At 41.8% G+C, this 27,129-nt stretch overlaps 1 long non-coding RNA gene across 1 annotated transcript; it reads right to left on the bottom strand.

Moving 5' to 3' along the window:
• Positions 1–1,865: 1,865 nt before the first annotated feature.
• Positions 1,866–26,509, bottom strand: LOC148109606 (uncharacterized). Its single transcript, XR_015725410.1, has 3 exons — positions 26,330–26,509; positions 13,875–13,978; positions 1,866–2,032 (listed from the first exon to the last, which is right to left on the bottom strand). It is a non-coding gene; the product is annotated as an uncharacterized LOC148109606 (long non-coding RNA).
• Positions 26,510–27,129: the final 620 nt, after the last annotated feature.

Genomic DNA, 27,129 nt, shown 5'->3' with positions numbered 1-27,129 from the left:
TTGCACCATAAAAGGCACTTAAACTGGTTCAAATAGAAGTTCTACCTTTAATTACCCTCTGGAAAAATATTTAAATTCTCTAGCTTTAAGGCACTCATTGTAATCTGGGAAAGAAAAAGCTCGCCTCTCAGGGTGTGAGTATTAAAGAGGAAGATAGTGCTGGGCAGTGCCCAGCACGCCCACTGCTCGTTCCTGCTCCCTGCTCATACACACAGTTCACTGATTCACGCCCACCTTCCCTCTGAGCCTAAGCGTGGCTCCAGGATCCTTCCCCTTCCAGGCTCCAAGCAGCCAGTACTCATCAGAGGGAGTCAGCATTTGGAACAAAGCACTGCTGACATCCTGTCACATCCTGATTTTCTATCTGTAAAATGGGAATTATTATGGACTGAGTGTTTGTGCCCCCCCCAACAAAATTCATATGCTGAAGCCTTAACTCTCAATGTGACCATATCTGGAGAAAGAGCCTTTACCAAAATAACTAAGGTTAAATGAGATCAGAAGGTTAGGGCTCTGTTCCAATAGAATTAGGGCTTTTGTAAGGGGAGACAGAGAGCTTATTCTCCCTCTCTCTTCTTGCCATGTGAAGACACAGTGAGAAGATGGCCATGTGCAAGCCAAGAAGAGGGATCTTGTCAAAATGTGCCCTTGCTGCTACCCTGATCTCAAACTTCCACCTCCAGAACAGTGAGAAAATACACCTCTGTTGTTTAAGCCATCCGGTCGACGGTGTTTTGTTATAGCGGCCTGAGTTGAGTAATACGGAATGCCAATGCCTTCCTCATTCATTCAGTCAGCATCGTGGGGTGTCCAGTATGCGTGCAGCTCTGTGAAATGTGCAGGGCACATAAGGACTCATGTGACAAGGGTCCCAGTCCCAAGGACGTGACTCTCCGAAGACACAGACTATCAATGCCTGAAAGAAATTACAAAGTCCATGTTAGTTGGCAGGCACACACACACAAGTCTTCTTAAAACACACATGTCAGTTAAGAGCAGAGTTAGACATAAATAATATTCACTGAAACATTTGTTTAACAGTCAAACTTGGGGGAAAAAAACCCCAATTTATATTAGATTCTGAGCTCTGTAAGGTCAGATTCAACTCTCTACCAGTAGCCTCAGAACCCACCATAAGATGGGGATGTGTAAATATTCATGGAATACACACGCGAACCGATGGTAAAGTGTAATACGTTATATGTAATATGTTTAACATGAGCCACATGCGAGGTGATAAAGGGGAGATATACACTAACTGGATAACAAATTATCTCCACGGTGCATGAACACATTTTTATAGAATGAAATTAAGGTTTTACAAACCACAAAAGAAATACACTCTAGGTAACCTGCTATGGCCTGAACGGTGTCCCTCCAAAATGTGTATGTTGCAGCCGTACCCCTCAACGTGACGCTATTGGGAGATGGGGTTTGGGGAGGTGATTGGAGCTTGTGGAAGTCATGAGGGTGGGGTTCCCGTGACGGTGACCATTCGCAGCCCGGAAGAGAGCTCTCACAGGAACGGAACTGACCGGAACATTGATTTTGGATGTCTCGGCTTCCAGAAATGTGAGAAATAAATCTGTCATTTAGGCTGCCCAGTCTACGGTGATATAATAGCCCTAGAAGACTAATATAGTTTTCCGTACAGGGATTTAGAAGTCTACACGCAGTTGGGATGGGCAGGGAGTGGGGCTCATGAATGTGAGAAGCTTCTGGATCAGCGGGAGGAGGCTGCAAATGGTCTCCTTTGCTAAGTTCTCCACCAAACCAGTGATTGTCCAGAGCCTCTGCAGAAGCTGCTTCCAGCTTCTCATCTGCTCTGTGCCCACACACCACCCACCACTGCTACTGGATTCACCTGGAATGCAGAAGTCCTATTTTATTCATGGTTTACACACAGCACTTAGTATAGGTCTGACACGTAGAAAACATCTCACGTTTGTTGAGTAAACAGTCTCTCCATTCATTCTGACAATGGACCAGTGAAGTGGGTGCTATTCATCCCAATGACAAAACTGGGAAGAGCCTGAAATCAACAACACTGTCATAAGGTAGAATATTATACAATAGTCTTCAACATTTTAATGACGCGAGAGAATGTTCATGATAAAACATGCCCTTTACACACACACACACACACACAACACACACACACCCCAAAGTATTATCAGTGGTTATTTCTGAGTAGTGGAATTATATTTTTTTTCTTCTTCCCTGTTTTTTAGGTGTTTAATATTAAAAAAAAAGATCTCCCAACCATTTTTTACATTAAAATCGTATTATCTTATGAGAAAAGAATGTTACTAAAAATCAATCCTTATATAAATGCGCTACCATGTTAGTCATTGACATCTGAGCGTGGATGAGCAACGATCAGGAGCAGCAGGAGAAAAGCAGGTGTTCCTGCGGTCAGAGCCGCGGCAGCCATTCCTTTATGGTGTCTTTGAAGAATGTTCCTCTTTTGTGTCATCACTCTTCAGAATTCAATTTGCCACTTGCAGAGTCTCAGGATTTCAGTCTCAGCTCAGGGCAAGCTCGCCGCTCTGTGTTGGAGTGAGGCTGCATGTCTGACTTCCCCAGCCTGCCGACTGCTGTATCCCCATGGCAGTTTGGCGAGAGCCCGGGCGCTCTTAAATACCAGGGCTGGAAGGTATGCGATACTCTCCGCGTTGAATTTGTTGCTATGTCCAACAGAACAGGGGCTCTCACCTCAACACTACTGACATTGTGAGTTGGATAATTCTTTGTTTTGGGGGATAACCTGTGCATTTCAGAAGGCTTAATAGCATCTCTGGCCCCTACCCGCTGGATACCAAGAACACTCCCACCCTGAAGGCATGACACCCAAAAACATCTCTAGATACTGCCAAATGTTCCCTGGAAGCTACTGTTAGATCCTTATTCTAACTGCACTTGAAGCCATCAGAGGGTTTTAAGCAGAGGAAAGAAAAGAGCTGATTGGACCAAATGAGCCCCCTTGGATGGGGTCAAGGTCAGAAGCAGGGAGGGCAGTGAGGGGGCTTTCCCAGTGGTCTAGGCGAGGTTTGATGGTGGCTTGGATGGGGTGGGATATGCTTAGAAGGCAGTGCCACTAGGAGGCTCTGATGGGTTGAATTTGGGGTGTGAGAGAAGGACACAGGGATAATTCTACTTTCAATGGGGCAAAATATGGCACTGTGGTTAAGAGCTGGGGCTCCAGAGTGAGACCACCTCACTGTGTAACTTGTGTATTATCCTGCAGTGAAGTAAACTATAAACTGGAGGTGGTGAAAGTGCCTGTGTACCTCCAAGGGTTTTTGTGAGGATTGCGTAAGTTAATACGTGGAAAGAGCTTAAAAGCATGGCTAGTACACAGTAAGAGCTCAATAAATGTTAGCTATAGGAAAACTGGAGAAGAACAACTTTAGGAAAACAAAAATATTTTTGCCCCTAAACATACATTTATCTTTTCTAGAAATGCAAAGAGCTCTGTTTAAGAGTCCTGTGTTTGTACTCCTCACCAGCTGGGGAAGCAGAGGTCTCTTACTGTATCTACAACCATGAGATAAACTCAGCTTCTTATCTGTGTGTTTTCTATTAAAAATCACTGTTTCTAAATCTGCCTAAATTCCTTGAAGTAGACATACACATATGGAGAGAGAGAGGTAACATGTACATACGGTGATTGTAAATGTGCCAGCTTTCTATTGCCAAATAACAAGTTATCACAAAGTTAATGGCTTTAAACGCACCCATTTATTATCTTACAAGTGGTCAGACATGTGCATGAGGTCAGCTTGATTCTCTACTTAGGGTCTCACAGGCCAAAATCAAAATATCAGCCAGGCTCTTGTTTGGAGGCCCTGGGGAAGAATTCACTTTCAACTCTTCAGGCTGATGGCAGAATGCAGTCCTTGCAGCTGTAGGTCTGAGGTCCCCATACTCTTGCTGGCTGTCAGTCAGCCTTCCAATTCTAGAGACCCTCTGTGTTCCCTGTCATATGGCCTCCTCCATCTTCAAACCAGCAAAGGTACCTTAAATCTTTCTCATGTGTCAAAGCTCTCTGATTTCTCCTTGTCTTACCAAGTGGAGAAAACTCTACACTTTCCAAGGAATCCTGTGATGATATTAGGGCCACCTAAAAAATCTCTTCTTTGTCCTCTATCATAAGGAAATCATGGGAGTCACAGAAGAGACAAAAGTCACAGATTTTCTTGAAATTCTGTGTACCATGCTCAGTGTACAATTTGCTGAGTTTTGACCATTTTTATACCCATGTCACACCACCCCAACCAAGATTTGGGCCATTTTCCATCAGAAACTTCCCTTGTGCCCATTCTAGTCAAACCTCAACCCCACAGATAAACACTGTGTTCATTTCTATGACCATAGATTGGTTTTGACTTCATATAAGTGGAATCACATGGTGTGTACCCTCTTGTGTTTGGCTTCTTTGTCTTATAATAATATTTTTGAGACTCAGCCATGATGTTATATAGATCAGTTGTTTGTTCATGTCATTAAGAAATAGTATTCCTTTATATGACCAGACCACAATGTGTTTATTGATTGAAGTATTGATGGATGTTTGAATTGTGACTCTTACGAATAAAGCTGTTGTAAACATTCTTGAGAAATGTTTGTGTGATGACTTCCTATTTATTTTGAGTAGATAACTAGGTGCAGGAGTTTCTGGGTTTTTAGGCAGATATATGTTGGACTGCCAAGTAGTATTCCAAATTGGTTGTAGGATTTTACATACCCACTCCAACTTCCTGGTAATGTATGAGAATTACAGCTGGTACACATCCTTACTGACATTTTCCATCAGTCTTTCCAATCTGAGCTATTCCTGAGAATGTGTACCGGTATCTCTCTGTGTTTTCCTGATGACTAATGATCTTAAGTAACTTTTTATATGTTCATTGGTCATTTATATATCTTTGTGTGTGTGTGTGTGTGTGTGTGTGTGAAGTGTCTGTACAAGTCATTTGTCCAATTTTTAATTGGGAAATTAGTCTTATTATTTATTTGTAAAAGCTCATTACATATTCTGGAGATATATATACATATGTATATATACTTTTTTCAGGTATAACATATTATATATTCATTATAATATACATAATTGAATATATATATGTATGGGTACACATATATATATGGGTATATGTATATATATGAACATTTAAGAAAAGAAGAGATAAAAAGAAAGGGACAGAAGATAAGGGGAAAGATCTCTAAAAATGCTTGAAATTCTAACTCATCGATTTACATATCTGTGTCTTTCCAATCCCACAGATAAAAAAAGAAAACTTACATTGATTGAACAAAGCATTGTTAATGTGTGGTGTAGAATATTGCATTGTATCCCTTAAGAGTGAGAACTTCTTAGGAGCGGCCATTTTATGTTTATATCATCCATCTTTATATCACTCCATTTGTTATGGTATCTGACATATTGAAGATGGTCAAACATATTTGTTGAGAGAATGAGATAATAAGTTAATTGGCTGATTATCTCATTTAATTATCACAAAGGAGAGAATCAATCAATGAGCTTTGGGGAAAAAAAATAAAACCACTGCCAATAAAAGCAACATGTATATTATATATCGATCGTACTTGGCTTCACCCAAATGAGGAATGGGCACAGTATGGAAACAAGATAAACAGGATGGAACATATATCCACAGTTCCTAGATGTCCATAAATCCCTTTTAGCCAAAGGCTAAGAATCAAATCATGCACCAATGTTTCTGGACATAATCAATTTCTCTCTCACGCATCACGACTCATTCTCTCTCTCCTGGATCAATTTTATCAGCATTCACACATTTTTTTTTCTCCTTTCACAAACCCTCTCTTGACCTTACATTCTCCTCTGGCAGTCTCAAAAATGAAAAAAAAAAAAAAAAGCAAACAAACAAACTTTTTGAGAAAGTTATTGACACTTGCTGTCTCTTCTTCACAGTCTACTATTTACTCTTCCCACCTTTCCTATCTGGTTTCTGCCAACCACCATGCCGAGGATATGACTCTTGTTAAGGTCTCCAGAATGCAAAATCAATGGGCAGTTCTGTGTCTTATTCTTACTCGGGAGTCCCTGCAGCACTCAATAGGATTGAGAGAGTCAGTTAACAGTGTGGTTGCTATGGGGTTGGAAAGCACACTGCATGAATTTGAATCTCAGCTCTACGGCTTATTCAGACAGCCTCCTGGAACCCTCATGACATCTTTGCTCTTCCTTGAAAGTGGTAGTTCTCATCTGGAGCTTTGGTACTTGTTCTTTCGGCTCAAAATGCTCTTTTCCCCGCTCCTTCCCATGCTTCAGGTCTCAGCTCAGATGTCTCCTCAGAGAGGACTTCTATGTCCCCCTTTACACATAACTGGCATTCTCCCCGCAGTTCTTATATCTGGGTCTACAGCAAGATTGTAAGCATCCTAGCTCCGCGGCACACCGGCGCTATGACCTTGTTCAAGTGCATCCTCTCTTGCACTGCACTTTCCTCCTCTGTAAGCTGTGGATCGTCAGGACACCTACTTCAACAGGTTGCTGTGGGGTAAGCTACTCAGAATAATGCTTGAACACACTGAACTACTGTTTGAAGAAATGTCCGCATTCATGTTCCCCTTTCCAGGAAAGCCTAAAACATACAGTGTGGCTCAGATTGCCCCTTTCTTCTTTCAGGAAAACATCCCAACTAATTGGAACAGACTTACCATACCCACTGGGAGAATAAAATCTATTTAAGATGGTCACACTAGAGGTAGGATAGTGGTGACTAAGTCTCCAAAGAAAATGGAATGAATCCTCCCCGTGTTTTTAAATAGAAGCGTTATTTAACTTTTACGGGCGTGCCACAGAGAAGAGACTTGTTTCTGCTCAGTGAGCTTACAAACAAAATAAAATTAACAGATAAAGAGGTAGTGGGCCATTTGATGAGCCTCCCCAGAAGACACACAGCGATTGGAGAATCAAACTTAGCTAGCTGTGTTTCTCCACTTTTAACTTCTGTTTGGGTTGAACTTTCATTTCTGCCTGAGCTCATGTGATCTTTCACTATTTATTACAGACTTTTTTCCTAAGGAAACACCAAGCCAAACTCCCTCTCTCCTGCATGTTCTCCTTGAACTGGTGATCTGAGTACATGAAGGGGTACATGGAGGGCAGCATGGCATTGTGGCTAAGAAAAAAATCTTCAGACAATTGTAGTTCTGTCATTCGACCACTGCCTGACCCAGAGGAATTTTCTTAATATTTTAAGCCACATTTTTTAAAAAAGATTTTATTTATTTATTTGACAGACAGAGAGAGAGCCAGCAAGAGAAGGAACACAGCAGGGGAGTGGAAGAGGAAGAAGCAGGCTCCCAGAGGAGGAGCCCGATGTGGGACTCGATCCCGGAACACCGGGATCACGCCCTGAGCTGAAGGCAGACGCTTAACGACTGCACTACCCAGGCGCCCCTAAGCCACATTTTTTAATTAAGGAAATAAAAGACACCTGACTCATGGGATTACAGAAAAATTTAAATAAGATGATTCACGTAAGGCCCTTGAAAGTTGCTTGGTCTGGAATAAACAATGGTCCAACGTTAGACTATTATTACAATTACTACCACCATTAATTACTATTATTAGGAGCAGCACTCATGTGGGCTTTCTCTTTGGCCTTGTCACTTACCTTTCCAGTCTCTGACTCTTTGCGATAGTTGGGTGGCCATACTTCATGGAAGACATCCAAGGAGAGATTGGACTGCCCTTCTCAGGGGTGTGAGAGAATGGGGGTTGGACCACTTATGTTTGAAGGCCCCCTCCATCTCCTCAAGTCAAGCACAACATAAATCAAAATAACTGTGACAAATGCACCCGCCATTTATAAAGCTGCTTCATGTCTTGGCTTCTTCCTTCATGTGAACTCTGTGCCCCCCTCACCGGCCAAATGAACTGGGGCAAGACAGCAGCCTCATATCAGAAATGAGAACCATCACTCCTGGATGAGTTCTCCAGGCAGGGCCCGCTTTGAAAAAACCCTCTCCAACTGATTGGACTCTTTCCTGATTAACGAGGGATAAATATGGAGACTATTACTTAGATACCACATGCCGGGAAGCAAACATGATAATTATATCTGTCAGTCCGCAGAACCCCCTGGTCTCAACTGGAGTGAAACGCTACCATTTCAATCTAATCTGCAAGAGAGGCAAATGGAGAGGGGCCGTAACTGTGGCGCGCGCTGAAAGCACCCCAGCTGCCAATATCCGCGTGGGAGGCAGCCGATGGTTTGGATGTCATCACATTAGCAAGCTCTTCAGTGAAAAGGAAATCTGGCTGCTTTGTGCCTCGAAAAGGAGCAGCGGTTGAAAGCATTAAAATTAGTGCCATTTTACTGAAGATCGTGATTATTTAAAATGTCAGTTGCTTTCCCTAAAATTATCATTTATTGGGACATAGGGAAGAATATCAACACAGCAAGAGATGGAACCTAGAGTGAAGGAAGATGCACCATTTCAGGTGGCACCGAGGAGGGAAAGAGGTAGAGGGTGTGTTTGGATGTACCCTTGTGCCCGCATGTGAGCACTTAGGCATTCCCAGTGCCACTCGGAACTTTCCTCTCCTGATTGGCCCAAAACCCAGGCTGGGGAAGTCAGTGGGAGACTGTCTACGAGTGAAGACGAAGGAGAGGCTCACACAGACACAATGAAACACCGGCAGTGTCCCCAAAGATAGAACCCCGAAGGAAGAACAGGAGCCTATATAATAATGACGGTGTTTATAACAATAACGGCTAGCATTGACAGGCTGGCAAGTATAGGCCTATTTCATTTATGCTAAGCCATCAAATACAGTAGACTTATGGACTGGACAATATTTGTAACCGCCATTTTACAGATGAGTAATATGAAGCACAGGCAGGTAACTAGCTAGTCCAAGGTCAAGTGATGGTGGGAAATTTGGGAAATGGATCCAGAGTTTGTGCTCTTATCTTCTAAGTTGGATGCTTCTCAGAGTGATGGGTTGGATAAGCACAGGGACAAGCACAGAGTAGCAATTGGCTCATACCCAGGAAATGGTTAGAGCAATTACCACAAAAAATACCTGGGTGTAATGTGGGGGTAAAGGTGGGGCTGCCATATGTAAAAGGCCAGGTGGATTCTAATATTAAACCTCAGCAGGGAGCCAGGCCAAAACGTGAAGGTGGCACCAAGAAGCCACCCTAGAATATGTCTGGAATATATGTGAGCATAGATTTCTAGGATGCATATATTTGTTGAGATACCCTGCTCTTTTTTTTTTATAATAATATTTTTTTATTATATTATGTTAGTCACCATACAGTACATCCCTAGTTGTCCATAGTTTGTCATGGTTCATTCCCCCTTCTGTTTACCCCCCTCCCCTTCTTCCCCTACTGATCTTCCTACTATTTATGTTCCATAAATGAAAGAAACCATATGATAATTGTCTTTTTCTGCCTGACTTATTTCACTTAGCATAATCTCCTCCAGTCCCATCCATGTTGCTACAAATGTTGAGAAATCGTTCTTTCTGATGGTTGAGTAATATTCCATTGTATATATGGACCACATCTTCTTAATCCAGTCATCTGTTGAAGGGCAACTCAGCTCCTTCCATGATTTAGCTATTGTGGACAATGCTGCTATGAACATTGGGGTGCATATGTTGCTCTTTTATTTTTTCTTTCATTTTCCAACACTCTAAGCCCCTGCCTGTCTGCCACAGGGTCTTTGCAAATGCTTTTGTCTCCTCCTGTTTTGTTCTTCCCCAAAGGAAAGGCTGTCTCTGACCCCCAAATTATGTAGTACTATACCAGCCCAGTACCCCCTTCTCCTTTACAGCACTAAATACCATGCCGAAGTATATAATTTTTAATTAATACGTATTTAATGTTCTTGGATTTTTGGGTTTTTGTTTTTGGGTGGTTTTTTTTTTTTCCTTTTCTACTAAAACAAAAGTTCCTTGAAGGCATGGGCTGTCTCTTTTATTAACTATTGCATTTCCAAATCCTGGCACAGATTATGGCACATAGAAATACTGCCTAATAATCACTTTTATGAATACTTTCTATGTAGCAGATTCTATTCTAAATGTTTATATTTATGATATTTTATATTCTCTCCATAGGACAGGTAATTTATTATTCTTTTTTATAGATGAGGAAACTGAGTCACAGAGAATTTAAGTCCTGTTGATTGAAATGGTAGGGCTGAGATTTATTTTTATTTTTTATTTTTATTTTTTTAGTTTCAGGGGTAGAATTTAATGATTCATCAGTTGCATATAACACCCAGTGCTCATTACATCAAGTGCCCTCCTTAATGCCTATCACCCAGTTACCCCTTCCCTCCACCAACTTCCCCTCCAGCAACCCTCAGTTTGTTTCCTAGAGTTAAAAGTCTCTTATAGTTTGCCTCCCTCTCTATTTTCATCTTATCTTACTTTTCCTTCCCTTCCCCTAAGTTCATTTGTTTTGTTTCTTAAATTCCACATATTACTGAAATCATCTGGTATTTGTCTTTCTCTTTACACAGGCATTTGGGCTCCAAAGTCTACTCTCTTTCACTGAACTTAATAACGCTCTTCTACAAGTCCTCAGGTAGGATTTATTAAACGAATGAATAGGTTGATGAGAGACCAAGATAAAGACTTCTGAGGTCCTGTACCTAGGACACCAAGCCTGAGGGGATAAAGGTATGAAAATTTTTAACTGTCCTTAGAGGAAGGAGGCAGATTCTGCTCCTTAGTTAGATGGGATTGGGGTTGAGAGGGTCTGAGGGAAATCTGAGAGTAAGTAGGACCGAGGCCTCAAGGGCCACCACTCAGAACGCAAAGTGACTTCAGTGTGGCTGCCCTTTTACCACTTGGCACATCCTGCTACTGAAACCCAAGTTCAGCTTCCCATGGCGTGAAAGGCCAATACTGAAGAGACGAGTTTTGACTGGAAGGGGATATGAACTTTCTTCAGGAGGCTGGCTGCCTGGGGAGAAGGCAGACTCTTGCCCAAAGGCCAACTCCCAGGTTTCTGCCTGGCCCACAGATTTTTAAAGGGGTTTAATCAGCTAAGGGAGTACAGGGGTCTGTGACGTTTCTTGCTTACGTGCAGACTCCATGATGTCAGCTACAGAGTCGGTACTCAGAGGTTGTGCAAGAAGTTCTAGTTCCCTGGTCTCCAGGATTGGGGTGTGGGGGGGGAAGCAGAGGGGTTGTGTGTGTGCATGAAGGTCTCGTTCCCTGGTACCCAGGGGCTGTGCAAGAGTACCCTGCTCTTTCTGCAAAGGAGGGCAAGGCCTACAGATGCACAAAGGGAGGTCAGTAAAGTCATTTGTGTGACCTTAAAAAAGAAAAACATTCTGCTCAAAGATTGCTGAGCTAATCAGAAAACTAAGGGGACTTCAAACAGACTTGCTGGCCTCTGTAGCCTGGGAAAGTTCTGGTCCTTCATTCCCCAGGGCCAGTGGTCTTCAAATCTCAAGGAAGTAAATACATGAGTTCTGTTACCGATCAAGGACCTTAAGTCAGCAGGCAAGGAGTGCGTTACCTTGAAGCATGTTAACCCTTCAGACCAGCTCGAGTGCTGTTACAGGCCTAGATGTTTTCCGGCTTCAGTTCTTAAGGAACCAAGGGAAATCCCACACATGACTGATACTTGGGTGTGGATATGTCCATTAAATTAGGCAGAGCTGTGATTATGTTGATTAATCCATCCATTAATCAAATCAATCATTCAAAAACCCTATCTGAATCAGAACCTTTATGAAGCAGACATCAAGACAGGATTAGATGTAGAAGAGATTTATTGAGGAAATAAATCCCTCCACAGAAACACCCGTGAAGGATAAAGAGACACGTGTGCAGAAGGGGGAAGAGCCTTCAGACTGTGATGTAACTCTTGCGCCCACAAACGGGAAGAAGGAAGGAAAGAAGATGAGATACAAGAACTATATGTATAGACCACATTGCAACTCTGAGAAAGTTTCAACCAGGTCAAGGGGAGTCTGGGAGCAAAGTTGCTCATTAGAAGAGTCCCACACTGGGAAGAAATAGCCTGGCCCCAGTGCCCCATTATGTTCAGTCATTGGCTGGGAATCATGGCCTCAGGTTGGCTGCTGTATGGATTCAAAGATAAGGTATGGCAGCCGGAAGCCGTCAATCCACCTGCTTTTGCGGCAGGTTCTCCTGAGAGGAGCACTGAGTCATGCAACTGCATGGCTTCTACCCTATCAGTTCTTCAATGTGTCACTCACTTGCCAGCTCCACTTTGAAGCTCTCCCTATTCCCCCACTGGCAGTAACTTCCTCCATGAACACTCCTGGAACTTGTGTTTCCCCAATGTTTATATCACTCTGAATTTTAGTTTCATCGTGAATGACATGGTTCATGGTGGGGCGAGGGACTTTGACCTCCATGTTTATCATGGTAATTCTCAGGTATCAGAGCTCTCAATGACATCTGGATATCCACACCTTTGCAGGGAAAACATGATGAGAAGTGTGGTAAAGGAAAGATGAAGATGCTTTCGAGGGCGTCTTCATGAGTCCTGTTCTTGGTGTCCTGAGCAGAAAAACAAACTACAGTTTGCCGAGTAAAGGTAGTTCAGAGTTGGTCAGGAAGGTCATTTTAAAGTGTCGTAGTGTTGCCACTTATGCCCTCTGGGGAACTTGTTTTTATTCCTTGGCAAACAAAATCACACCGGAAGGACCGGTTTCCTTTAAGGTTTATAGGGAAGTAGTCAATTATCAAGCTGACCTTCGAAAGCTGGCTATGAGAGCTCACACAGCTTAAGCTTTTCCTGCCTCACGTCAGGATCAAATAGTGCCCACAGATGGAGGAAAAGGTTGAAGAAATTAGGCAGGAGGCTGAGGGATTAGTCAAAGTTGAGAAAGGTGGGGGTGCTAGCTGGTATTAACCTACGGGCGTCAAACTCAGCCTTAAGGAGGACCCTTTTCCTTCCAGCCAGTTTCCCAGTTGACTTACCAGCCTCCTGAGACTACATACCTGTTCTCTGCTCGGTTCGCTGACGTCAGCTGCGTTTCCAGCTACCAACTCTGTGGGTTCCCCAGTTCTCTTTCTTCCTCAGGGAATCGAGTGCTGTTCATGCCCAGCTAAGGTATTAGACCTGCTACCTCAAAAACCTCACAGGAACCAGCAGGCTGTCCCTCTGTATTTCTGAGTGAAATTACCTAGCCCGATTCCAGATCAGCAGCCTCCACACCCCTGCCCTCACTCCCCCTCTTCAGGGACCCCTCTTATCCGGCGTCGTGAGTGGGATGGAGACACCCCTTCCATCCCATATCTATCCCACGGGATCTCTGCTGTTTTTCCACAGCAATCTGAAACGGGGTAGAGGACAGTGGTTTTAGGAAGCTATCACTAAGTCCAGGGGTGCCTGGGTGGCACAGCGGTTAAGCGTCTGCCTTCAGCTCAGGGCGTGATCCCCGCGTTATGGGATCGAGCCCCACATCAGGCTCCTCCGCTATGAGCCTGCTTCTTCCTCTCCCACTCCCCCTGCTTGTGTTCCCTCTCTCGCTGGCTGTCTCTATCTCTGTCGAATAAATAAATAAAATCTTAAAAAAAAAAAAGGAAGCTATCGCTAAGTCCAGAATCGATCAGCATCCCAGTCATTTGTTTTTATAACATCATGCCCGTTTCTTGTGTTGTACACATCACAATTTTAATTATTGTTGTAGTTATTGGGTAATATCTCCCCCGCTCTAATAGCTTCGTGAAGTCTCACTTTCTTGTTCATTGTTGTATCCCCTACTGGTAAGGTTCATGGCACATGATAAAGAAGCAATTCATATTGGTCAACAAATGAATGGAGAAATTAATGACTACATGCAGAAGGAACCACTGAGATTAAACTTACCCTTTGGGATGAGAAATCTGCGCCTTTAAATGGGTTATAGCACCAAGCCACACACTACAAATTCTAGAGCATCTGGCATGTCCTGAGAGCTTCAGGCTTCTTCTCTGTAAAAAGATTTAAAAAATAATCTATAACATCTATCAACACAGTAAAGCCCAGGTTTATTTAGTCTGTTGAACCAACTTGCTTTGTGTCAGAGTGTGAGCGTGATGTGTTTTGTTTTGTTTCTCCTCTCTAACATTTGAAGAGTTTGAAAACAGTTCCTAGACCAGGACTTCTGAATCAGCTCACAAATAATCTTTGTAGTAGAACGACCGGGCTTTTTTCCAGATTGGTTTCTATTCTGGGTCCTATGTTAACTATTATTTGTGTGGACATAAGTACTTTTTGCTTTATAAAGCTTTTAGGCTAGGCTTAAGCATTTGCCTAAAATATAGACTTTAAAGACTGAATCTCTGTCAGTTGACCTCCAAAATACATACATACATACATACATACATACACACATACATTTTGAAAGGCTCTGCTCTCTCTCACATGCTGGCTACGGCTGTTAATGAAAATGAAGATGGTGGTATAGCCCTCTGCTGTGCTGGGCAGACAGTTTTGTGTCCAAAGTCCGTCTGTGTAATTTGCTTTTTTTAATCTTTGTTATGGCTACGGAGATAGTTTTACTACCTCTCTCACATTTTAAAAACTTTTTTTTAAAATTTTGAAATTATTTTAGGTTGGCATAAAAGATGCAAAAAGAGCAAGGAAAATTCCCGCACCCTCTTCATTCAGTGTCCTCCAGGGATAACATCTTCATTGACCATGGTAACCATTCACACATAATAATAACCAAACTACAGGCCATATGCAGAATTCACCGGCTTCCACATACACTCATTTCTGCGTTTGTGTCTGTGTATGGTTCTGACATTTTGTAACCCACACAGTTTTGTAAAACCACCAGCGCAATCAAGATACAGGACTATTCCATCACCACAAAGGAAATCCCTAATTCTCCTTCTTTAATGGTTGCACCCTCCCTCTAACCCCTGACAACCACTCATCTGCTCTCTTTCTCTCTAATTTCGTCATGTTGAGAATGTTAAACAAAATCATACAGTATGCAACATTTTATTTGAAGATTTTATTTATTTATTTGAGAAAAAGAGTGTGAGAGAGCAGGGGGAAGGGCCAGAGGGAGAGGGAAATTGGACTTCCCACTGAGCAGGGAGCCCAACTTGGGGCTCCATCCCAGGACCCGGGCACCAGGACATGAGCCGAAGGCAGACGCTTAACCGACTGAGCGTCCCTGCCACAGTTTAAATTGGTTTTTCACTCAGTTTATCATGCTTAAATGCCATCAAGCTGCTGTATCAATCAATAATTTGCTCCTTTTCATTACTGAATAGTATTCCATCGGATGGATATACTAGTGTTTGTTTAATTCTTCACTCTCTAAAGGACATGTAGGTTGTTTCCAGGTTTTGGCCATTGGAAATGAAGCTGCTATTTTTAATTTTTATAAATGAAGCTGAACATTGGTGACAAGGTTTGTGTGCAAAACTATTCATTACTTTGTGGTTAATACTCAGAGGTGGAATTGTTAGGCCATATAAGAAATGCATTCTTAACTTTATTAAACACTGCCAAACTATTTTCCAGGATAGTTGTACCATTTTGCATTCTTTACAGAAATGTATGAGCGATCAAGTAGCCGCTCATCGTCACAACACTTGGAATTGTCAGGTGTTTTTCTTTAATTTTAGCCATCTTAACAGGTGTGTACCTTATTTAGAAATAGTCACTTTTTTTTAAAGAATCTGAGATAAAATGCATTTTTCCATTAGGCAACACCATTACACTTCCAATGTAATACAATTAAACATGTCTCTGATAGCTATGACAGAAGAAATTAATGTTTTCATATCAAATGTCATGGGCATCCATAGACACTTTATAAATTATAAAACATTACATCAGCAAAAGCTGTTCTTGTTTTAGTACTCATTAAAAAAAAATTTTAGGGAGGAATTAGAAGGTAACTGGATACAGGAGTCCTTGAGTGGCAGGGATGGAATATGTTCTCAACTTTGTAGACAACAAAAATTCATCAGGGAAGTAATATAACCAAAGCTAATGTTTTGGAAGGTCCACACAGTGTCATCGTGGAGGATGAAATGAATGGAAAGGATGCTGGAGGGAAGACCAGGTGAGCAGCATTAGGGAAATTTTGTAAAACTGTGTACAGGGCCAATGGTAGAGGGAATGGAATGAAAGGAAAACAAAAACAAAACAAAAGAGCATATCGTGAAAGAAGAGCCTATATAACAATGGAATGATTTGATTTAGGATGACTCCAAGATTATTGAAACAGAAATAACAAAGTCAGAATTAAACTGTGGCTTAGTGTAAATGGAGCGGTTGTTATCATAATATCAACAAGCATTACTAACAAGTGGCTGTGCTGTGCTTTATTTGGACCGCGTGATCCTGACACTCGCCCCATGACACAAGGACAATCAATTCCATGTACAGACAAGGGAACTAAATCTCGAGAGTGTAGGAACTTGTCTGATATCAAACAGGGAGCACAATTCTGGTCCCATCTGTGAAATGGGATAGTAAAAATATCAAAATGATCATTGAAATACTTAAATAAGATCATATCTGTAAGCTTTCAAGGTCCATATGAATGTTATCTATTATTTTTGTTAATATTTCTTCTCCAAAAGCTGAATTCACAAAAGAATCCCAGGATTTTAACAATGGGCACATTCTCTCTACAGAAAATACCTATCACTCTTTAAATGCTTTTTATATCCAAAGTACAAGCTCTACGGGCTTAATTCCATGATCTCTCATCAGAGTCCTTAATTTAAAAAATGAATATGAGGGGAGCTCAGAAATCTTTTAATTTTCTGTCAATTATGCATGCATATAAATGTGCATACAAGCAAATATTGCAGGACCAAAATAATATTTTATCTCCATTTTTCTAAAGAATGTCAAGAATGATAAATTTGAATATTTGTGGTAAACACTCAGCGAAATGTCAGAAACATTACTTCCGCAAGACATTGTCTCATTGTCAGCTCTTTGTAATCAGTTTAATTTTTATTGAGGAAAAGCAACAATCACAAATCAGCCTTCTTGTGTCCTTTGAATTCTTATGGCTGCAAATGAGGCTTCCAGCCGCTTCAATTTCATTGTGCAAAGGCAGCATGTTGAAGCATTAATTACCTAAGAAGGTACCGCATCTCATCTCCTTCTGGTAGAAAAATACATAAATCAGATCGGAACCTGGGGCTGTGAAGTCAGTTTTCCTTAAAATGCTATCTGCCAGGTTCCACTTCAGAACATCTAGAAATCATTAAAGGTGAGGGAAGGAGGGAGAAGGGAGGCTAGCAGAGCATCAGAATGTCAGGGTGTCTTGTCATAGCAGTCTGTGTTGTCACACCTCCGCCAGCCTTCACCAGCCCCCCACCCCCACCCTGATTACCGACACAGCCTCCTAACTCTCTGCTTGTCATCTGTCCTATCCACCCATCAATCTGGGCAGTTAGAGCAGTCACTCTCTGATGCCCGTTTCACCATGCTTCTTCCCCGCTCATAATCTCTCAAAGGCTTGCTGTCCCTGTGATAATGTTAGAAGTCCCCGCATGACCAGCAAGGCCATTTGCACACAACCTCCACGTGCCTCTACACTCCCATCTCTCCACACTGCGCATATAATTAACCATACTCCTGCCATGTTTAGTTATTAAGTCACCTTAACTCCAATCTTAATATTTTGGTGACCTCTACCTGAGGCAGAGTTGAGGACTCAGTTCATGTTTTACCTTTTCGAAGTCCCCCATAATCTTCCTTCGACCACCCACCACAATTACTCATCCCCCTCAGCCAGCAGATTGGCTATGCTGCCTGACAAATGGGCTTCAACAACTTCCAATAACGACCACATGCTGTTATAAATGTCCTTCGGCTTTTCTCCGTTTTCTAATAGATCGTGAGATGCTTAAGGGCAACGATCATGTTATATTTGCCAGTATAAGTATGGCACCCACATATGGATGTGGCTGACAGGGAAAGAAAAAGTCATCTGTGAAGATATTTGAAATGAAAGAAAGGGGGGAAGGAAGAGAGGAGCAATAAAGAATTGTGGGGTGGAGCGACGTGTGGTGAGCTGCACGACCGGTTCTTCAGCCACACGGGCACACGTTTCTGTCTCTGTACAATAAGATTAAAGAATCCCTAGGGCTTATTTTAATTTGAAAATTCTGATTCCAGGACTCAGCGTCAGCAGTCCCCGAATGATCTGAGCAGCAGGAAAAGGTAGGACTTCTGGTGAAGTTGAGTGTGCCTATCCTACCCTGGGAGCTCAGAAACTGCCTCAACACGGGGCCTTCATTGAGATCTACCCAGGTACAGAACACTTGATAAAAATCTGCAAACTAATGCTGGCATCCTGGATGTTCCACACTTGTCACTATTATGAAATCCAACCCAACCATTTCCAAGCCTTTACAACACTTCTAATGTCTGAGTGAGACCACATCTAGAGAAGACCGGAGCCCCCTGGGAGCTTGGCACTATACCATATCGATCCATTCAACAAAGAACTTATTTTAGAAGAACTTGTTTTGTAACTACCACTGTACTAGGCATGAATGATATAACTAAGAAAGAAACCTAATTCTTCCCTCCTGAAGCTTTAGCTTAGTGGTAAAGACAGACACTAAACGAGCGTATCTATCTTGATGATTTTTGGAACATGCCAGAAAACTCAACTCAAAATGGATAATCAAAAGAAATACCATTGACTTTTGAACAACATGAGCTTGAACTCTGTGGATCCACTTATATGCAGACTTTTTGACGAATATAGTACAGTATTATAAATGCATTTTCTCTTCTTTATGACTTTCTTTATAACATTTTATTTTCTCCAGTTTTTTAACGTAAAAATGTAGTATATAATACACATAACATGCAACCTATGTGTTAATCATAATGTTTATATTATCATAAAGCTTCCAGTCAACAGAAGGCTATTAGTACTTAAGTTTTGGGGGAGTCAAAGTTATACATGGGTTTTTTTTAATACACAGGGGATCAGTGTCCCTAACCTTTGCGTTGTTCAAGGGTCAATTATATATTTGGTATGTAACTGAAGACTCTGTCAGTGGGTCCAGTTCAGGAATAGATTGATCCAGGTGTTTAAATGATAATCATAAAGGAGACACACACACACACACGCACGCACGCACACACACGCACACTAGCATCTCCCTTTCTCTTTCTTTGCTAGAAGATGACTACTTTAGCTCCAGCCTCTACATCTTTCTTGATTCATGTCCATAGGAAAGAGGAATAAAAATCACTTTTTATGGCCCCGAATTGAGTTTCATTTGGCTACACTATCCTGATTTGAGAGTGAGAGAGATCTTTGAACCCATCACCATGAGCAGAGGGCTAGAGTTTAATGATTGCTTTGTTCTACGGCGTGCAGTCCTGTCCTGGAGCCCTGGGATGAAGTCAGCTTCACCCAAACCTCCCAGCTTCTCAAAAGCTAAATTTAAATTATCCTGAACCAAGAAGATTCTGGGCAGCAAAACTCAAAAATATGCTCCACTATAATTTAGATGTTAGTAAGTTATGTGAAAGAAAAAATACGTGAGGAAAAAACACTGGAGAAAATGCTCACTCTGAGAGCACGGCCTGGGAAAAGCTCCCCAAAGAATTGGTCTTTCAACGAGAGGGACTCTTTCAAAGGGCAAGAAGGAAACAGCCAGATGGAAATTCCTGGGAACAATATCCCAGGCAAAGAAAGTACACAAATGCCCCGAGTCTGGGAAGCGCTGGCTGCTTCAGGACATGGTGACATCATTGTGTCTACACAGTGGTGACAGAGGCAAGGACTCTCCGGAGGCTGGGCTTGCACCACTCAGAATAGTTTAACTGTAATCTAACATTACAGGAAGCCACCCGTGGATTTATTCCTCTTATTCCCCAGGGTTGCCCAGATAATTTTTCAGCATATCTTTGTGTTTTATTTATTCAATAAGTTGAAGATGCTGGGAGCAGGCATGCGTCTAACCTTCAAAAAGTCTTTACAGTCTTTTCACCATCTGAAGGGTGGGACAGACTAGGCAACATCACGGAGAAATAAAAAGAGGAGTGGTCATATTTGGGTATCTGCCAGACACCAGAAACCATGCTGGGCATATTATCTACATTTCCACTAATTCTTACAACCATTATACAAGGTGGATGTCATTTTTCAGAAAGAGGACACTCAAATATCTAACGGCTAAGAAACTGTCCTCAAGTCTTACCCAGAGATTACATGGTAGAAATGGGGTTTTGAATTTAAGCCTGACTAATAACTAAGCAGTCATTTACACAGAGCTTTGGCTCGTTCTCACAACAATCCCATAGTCAATAGTACCTTCTCTTTAATGATAAAAGCAATATGGACTCAAATAAATATATTTCCAAGGTCACAGAGCAAGCACGTGGGACAGCAAGATATCAAAACCAGGGTCATCTGGGTTAAAAACCAGCGTTCTCTCTGACCTGCCGCAGTGTTCTAAGGGGTCTAAGGGATCCTTAAACGAAAAGTGCTTTGCTGATTCAGAAAATACAGGGGTGCATTTCCAGCTGAAGAATTAAGGGAGGCTTCTTATTCGAGCAGTAACTTGGCTGGTGAGGCATTGAACGAGCCTGTGAAATCTCCGAGGGGGACCCTCTAACTGTGAGGAGCTCAAGCAGTTTCTAAGTCCCCTATCTCCCTAGTGGGTCCTGAAGGACAGACATTAAACATATACCTCCAACAGACCAGTCTTCCCAGATGGTCTCATGATGGCTGGGCTTGGCAAGCCTCCTCTCCCTCCCCCTGGGCCATCAGGGAAAAGTGGCTTCCAGCGAACAGAGGAAAGTAGGAATCTAACGATTTTGGCCTCACCACCTAAATGTTACACCAGCTCTCACGGTTTTCTACTCTGTGCTCTGTGCACCCACTGTCTGGTTTTCCTCCTGCCAGAGACACCCGCGAGTACCAACAGGGAGATAAAGCTGGTATAAGACTCATTTCTGCAGATTGTCGTTCAGAATGTGTGTTTCGGTCCTGCTTCACAGCGTATGCTAATTAACTTGCTTTGAGCATCTAGAATGGGCCAGGCATGGGGCTGAGTGCCCTGGTGACCCCAACAACAGTCCCTACCTAGTTTCTCAGGGCTCTTACCCATGGGAAAGAGGGAGCACCAAGAATTACAATTCAGTGTGATTATTTATTTTTTATTTTATTTTTTGGAGGCAAAGTGCGTTATACCCATCAGCGATGCCCAGAGGAGTCTCAAGAGAGCTTTGAACCCAGTCTAATACCTGTGTTTTCACCTCTGCTGAAATCTCAGGGGACACAATGTCTTCTTTTGAGTTTGCCGAGAGTGTAAATGAAATAAACAACTTAAGGATTTATTTCCTTGAACTCAGAAAGTACCTGTTACAAGAACAAATATTAACACACTGTGTCTTGCGCAAAAGGCAGCTGGAACAGGGGAAAGACAGATCTGGTGCCTGGCACATGGTCACGCTCCTTCCTTGGCTGTCCCTACAGTGCTCAAGGGCAGAACTTACAACTTCTCAGTTTGGCTGCAAGCCCTTCTGTCCTTGGAGCCTGGTCTGTATTTGCAGCGTCATTTGCTACCACTTCATCCACAAAGGTGCCTCACCAGGCTCCCCAGCAGAGATCACAGCTCCTACTCAGACTGCCTTATCCAACCTTTTTCAAAAATGGGTTGTTTGATGAATCAGCTCAAATAGCACCCGCTACGCAAACTGTGCCCCGGATGCCTATGGGCAAAATTGATGGGTCTTTGCTTTTCGATCCCAAAAAGGTTGCTAAATGACCCTTATCAAATTATAGCCCAGAGAGGTGTATATATGCTCTTCCTGGCCATCTCCATAATCCAAACATAGAGCACAATGCCTTGCCTTGCATGTGCTAGGTACATAACTCAAGGATTATACTCATTATAATAGGGTAATATCATGGGTTTAATAGAAGGTCAGGTTGTAGAAAAAGGGAATCGGCACAGTACAACTCTCTGAGCACGTGCGGGTATGTTTGAGAAATCCCCCCAAAAAGCCACATCAGTCCTCTTTTTCTATCTATACTATGGTTGGAGATCAATTTCTCAAAAACAGGCACACAAGGACAAGTACAAAATACAGAGCAGAATAAAAATTGAACCATGTGGTTTGGGTATTGAAAACATTTTTATCACAAATGTAGCATATGTTCATTATAGCAAATTTAGAAAATGCAGAAAAGAGGAAAAAATTGCATTAATTGCTCCATAGAGAGAGAACTGTCATTAATAATGTAGTGTGAACTCGCATTTTTTGTCGTTGTTGTTGGTATGTAGTTTCTAAGTTCTATCCTCTATCCTTCCTTCCTCCCCCGTTCTTTCTCCCCCCTCCTTTCCTTCTATCCCCTTTTCTCTCTTTGTACATATTAATACAGGCAGTTCTCCAAGATTTAAGATGATTGCTAGTGTATACAATGTGCCCCCTTTTGTGTAAGAACTAGGAAGAGAAGGATATACATTTGTTTTTGTTTATGTTTCCATAAGGGACCTGGGAGGCAAAGGAATGAACGTGGTTGCCAGTTGGAAAGAGCTGAGGCAAACCAAAAAGATGAGGGCAAATATGGAAGGAAGGAGTCTTCCTTTCCACTATCACTGCATAGTGCTTTGCTTTTGCATTATTAAATAAGAATAGTAACTGTGGCAGGTCACGCCTGCTCTTCTGTCGTGGGCTACTGCCACTCCCCACCCACAGGTGAGCCTGTTTCTTATGTCCTCTATGTCCTTTTGAATCCAGAGGGAGCCTTTGACTGCTTGTCCCAAGGAATGTGGTGGAAGTGATACTGTGTCCACTTGGGATGCCATCAATTGGCCTAGAAGCTTCCACTTCCCACCTCTAGGAAGCTAAGGGCTATTGAATAAATGCAGCTACTTATATACAGTTTACCATCTGTAAGAAGCCCAAGCCTAGTGCCGAGGCTGAGAAGCATCAGGGACGCTGACACATTGTAAACAAGCCTCCAGGTGTCCCGTGCAGCCACACATTCAGCTACAATCTCACATGGAACTGGGAGCTTTCCCAGTCAACCCACAGAAACCTGTGAGTCACAATAATGCATTTTATTTTAAGAAATTACATTTGGCATTGGGGGGGTTGGCATGAAGTAAGAGATAATCTTAGTACAAATAATAAAGATAATAAATGTAGGTCAACAAATATTTACCATGTGCCTGCTGGGCAGCATGAGGGTTAAGAACCTCAAGATCAGGGGTAGGCTGCCTGTATTCCTATCCTGCCTCCGACTCTTCTATCTGTGGGATTTTGGGCAAAATCCTTCCCTTTCTATAAAATGGGGACAATAACAACGACCTCAAAGGGTGTTACGAGGATTTAATTACATTTAGAATAACACCTGGCATATAGTAAGTGCTCATTAAGCATGAGCTATTATTATTATATGCCAAGAATTGCAAAAAAAATTGTCAATTTATTTCTTAATATTGAACAATTTCTCAAGTAAATAATGGGCATTATTACTGAAAATACTGTGATAGATTTCCTTGTAATTTGTGTGTGTGCATGTATAAATTTGGACCCCTGTGCTCATAAATGGGATTGGACTGGAATTTTGTTTCTGGACTGTCTTTTGCAAGTTCACAAGGTTACGTTTACCTCATAAAACACTTAGGTCTGGAATAATTTAGATAACATATGACTTACCTATTCCTTAAGAGTTGGAAATCCACTATAAAAGTGCTGGGGATATTGACTTTGAATTTATTTCTTTGAAAATATGTAATGAGTTTGTAATTTATTCGAACTGCTTTGGGAGGAAATAGAAGGTGTTTGTATAGGTGGTGTCATGCTTGACACATCTGAATGGCCTTGTCCCATGTAGTACTGTGGAGAGGTGAAGTGGAAGCAAGAAACTTTTGGCCACTGTAGGTATAGTCCCATTTTACTTCCTGCTTAAAATGACAAATTCTGTTTCCTTTCCCTTTTCACTGTGAATGCCACAAGGCCATATGCTAGTATCCTAGTTATGAGCTTCATAACGTTAATTTCATGGGTGAGACCTTCTGATTTGAACATTAATTATTCATTCTAATTTTATGATTTCTTTCATTTCTCATCTGATCCTACATATCATTTATTTTCTCTTTTGTCATATTTCTATTATTTTCCTTGAGCGATGGAAATATATTTGAACCAACTTCTCAAATTCTGATACATTTACTTTTCTTATCCAATTCTGCCCAGTGTCTCCATTACTTTTTTCTTCAATTCTGAAATCATGTCTCTCCATTTTATAAAATATCTTGGTTTTCAATCACTCTGATTCATAATCACCTTTCTTTCTTTACTGATTTGATATCCCTCAAGTCTTGGTGAAAATATGAATGAACATACCCTAAATATATGTCCTGGAATTTTGCTTTTTTTTAATCCAATTTCTTTTTTTTTATAAAGATTTTATTTATTTATTTGACAGAGAGAGACAGCCAGCGAGAGAGGGAACACAAGCAGGGGGAGTGAGAGAGGAAGAAGCAGGCTTCCAGCAGAGGAGCCTGATGTGGGGCTCGATCCCAGAACGCCGGGATCATGCCCTGAGCTGAAGGCAGATGCTTAACGACTGCACCACCCAGGTGCCCCTTAATCCAATTTCTTACCCCCCTCTTTTTTTTTAGTTCTTTTCCCCTCTCTTTTCATACCCTTAGATTCCAGAAGGTCAATTTATTTAATACTGGGAGCTGACAGTGCTTCTGACAGCACACATCTCTCTACATGATGCTCTGCTATTTGCATCTGAAATTGGAGATGAGGGAAAACACACTGGCTGGCAGTTTAGAGGCATGAATTTGTGACCTACACTTGCTGGTCGCTTTCCTTCTTTGAACTCCAGGTTTTTTCTCTTCTAGCTTAACCAGGAGACTAGGCTAGATGCTCTAATGCCCTCTTTCCTTCCTTCCACACTGATCTGTAGGATGGATCTGATGGATTTGCTTTTTTGTTTTCATTTGTAGATTTGGTATATTATAGGGACTAGATAAAAGGAGATATGAATAAATGTCACTGCAGTAGGAAAATATACGCTTAGGTAGGAATTTTCTTTCTCATGAGTGTTCTAGGAGCTCTATGCCAGTTGGCATCTCACTGCTTTCTCTGACTGACATGAATCCCAACCTTTAGTGACAGCATTGATGGCATCCTCCCCCTTCACTGAGCACCTTTGGCCCCTGGTATCCAGAAAGTTGAATATAATTTTGACACACACATGTGGTTATTTAAATTTAAATAAAATTAATCAAAATTCAATACAATAAAAATCCAGTTCCTCAGTCATAGCAGTCATATTTCAAATACCCAATATCACATGTGCCCAGTGGGTATAATAACCCAAACATGGAAACAACACAAATGTCCTTTTACAAATGAATAGATAAAGAAAATGCAGTATATAAGTACAATAGAATATTTTTCAGACTGTTAAAAAGTAGGAGATCCTATCATTAATGATAACATGGATGAAGCTGGAGGACATTAGTGAATTGAAATAAGCCAACCACAGAAGGACAAATACTACATTATTCCACTTACATGGGATATCTAAAATAGTCAAAACCCATAGAAGCAAGGAGTAGAATGGTGGTTGTCAGAGGCTGGGGGGAGGGGCACATGAACCAATGTTGCTCATTGGATACAAAGTTTCAGTTGTGCAAGACCAATAAGTTCTAGAGAACTGTGGCACAACACAGGGTCTGTAGCTAACAGTACAGTATTATGCACTCAAATTTTTATTAAAAAAGTAGATTTAATTTAGAGTGTTGTTAGCACAAAAATAATAATAATAAAAATAAAGAAGAGGAAGAAGAAGGAGGAGGAGAGGGGAGAGAAAGAAAGGGAAGGAAGGAAGGAAGGAAGGAAGGAAGGAAGGAAGGAAAAGAGAAGAAAGAAAGGAAGAGGATAAAGAAAGAAAGAGGAGAAAGAAAAGAAAGAGAAAAGAAAAAAAAGACCCAGGTAACATTCATTAGGAGGTGCTGGGTGTTTTAACACCTAGATTGTGGTGATGGTACCATGAACATCTTTATACATTCAAACTCTCAAATTGTGCACATTAAACATATACCGTTGTGTGTATCAATTACACCTCAAGAGGGCTGCTAAAAAAATAAAGAAAAGAAAATGTAGATCAGAATATTTCTATCAACTCAGAAAGGTCTTTGAGCAGCACTGGGCTGAGGATTGGGTCTGACCTTCCACCAACCCCTTGAGCTCAGCCCAGCCAGCCCCTAGCTCCTGCTCTTACATCCTAAGGGCATTAGTGAGCTTACAGTGGGCACGCCTTCCACCTACTGTCCTAGCGGGCTTCTACTTACTTCCCACATAATCCTGTAGAAACTCCTGGGGGTGGTCCTCTTATCTTGCTTCCATATAGTATTCTAGTTTAGTGGAACTTGAAGTATGCTGCCATCCAAGAGGTCAGAAGTGAATATGGAATTGGATAATTTGAAAAATTCTCCTGAGGGAATTCTGAGGTGATCCTTCTCCTCTTCGAGGGTCTCCTAGAAAAATGCTCAGTGTTATTCCAGGTGTCAGCATCCCAAATGCAGTTTAGAAGACAGAATAAAAATTGAGGTAAACTGGAAGAGGCCAGTTACTCTAATCACTGCCGTGGAGGCAACACCTCATCCCACAGATTAGTCTGCTAGGGAGAAAGAGGGGAGGGACATCAGGGTATCCAGCCAAATCCTCTGCTTGAACTAGACAAGAAACCTGGAGTTCAAAGAAGGGCAGTGACAAACACAGGGCAAGTCTAGGTCATAGAGCCAGCTCCCAGACTCCGGGCAAATGTGTCTTCCCTGTGCCAAGCAAGGCTGAAGAGAGAGCCTGAGACCACGTGATAAAAAGCTCATCTGTCCCATCTGTAACTTAAATGATGTGGGCAATTGGTCATAATAATGATAATTTTAATAAATTATGTCCCTTTATTCTTTGCAAAGCACTTTCACATCTATTCCATCATTTGACCCTTAATACAATCTAGTGAGGTAAGAAAGGCGGGCAAGCCTCCCCCTATTTATAGATGAGGAACTGAGTCTCAGAGAGGGTATGTGAGTTGTGTGAGTTGTTCGAGACTATGAGACAATGAAAGGATGACAAAGAAGGGGCACAGACC

The sequence above is a fragment of the Ursus americanus genome, chromosome 8, assembly GCF_024610735.1.
Source record: "Ursus americanus isolate L20-20 chromosome 8, mUrsAme1.1.p, whole genome shotgun sequence".
Lineage (NCBI taxonomy): Eukaryota > Metazoa > Chordata > Mammalia > Carnivora > Ursidae > Ursus > Ursus americanus.
This window is presented reverse-complemented; position numbering and strand designations above follow the sequence as displayed.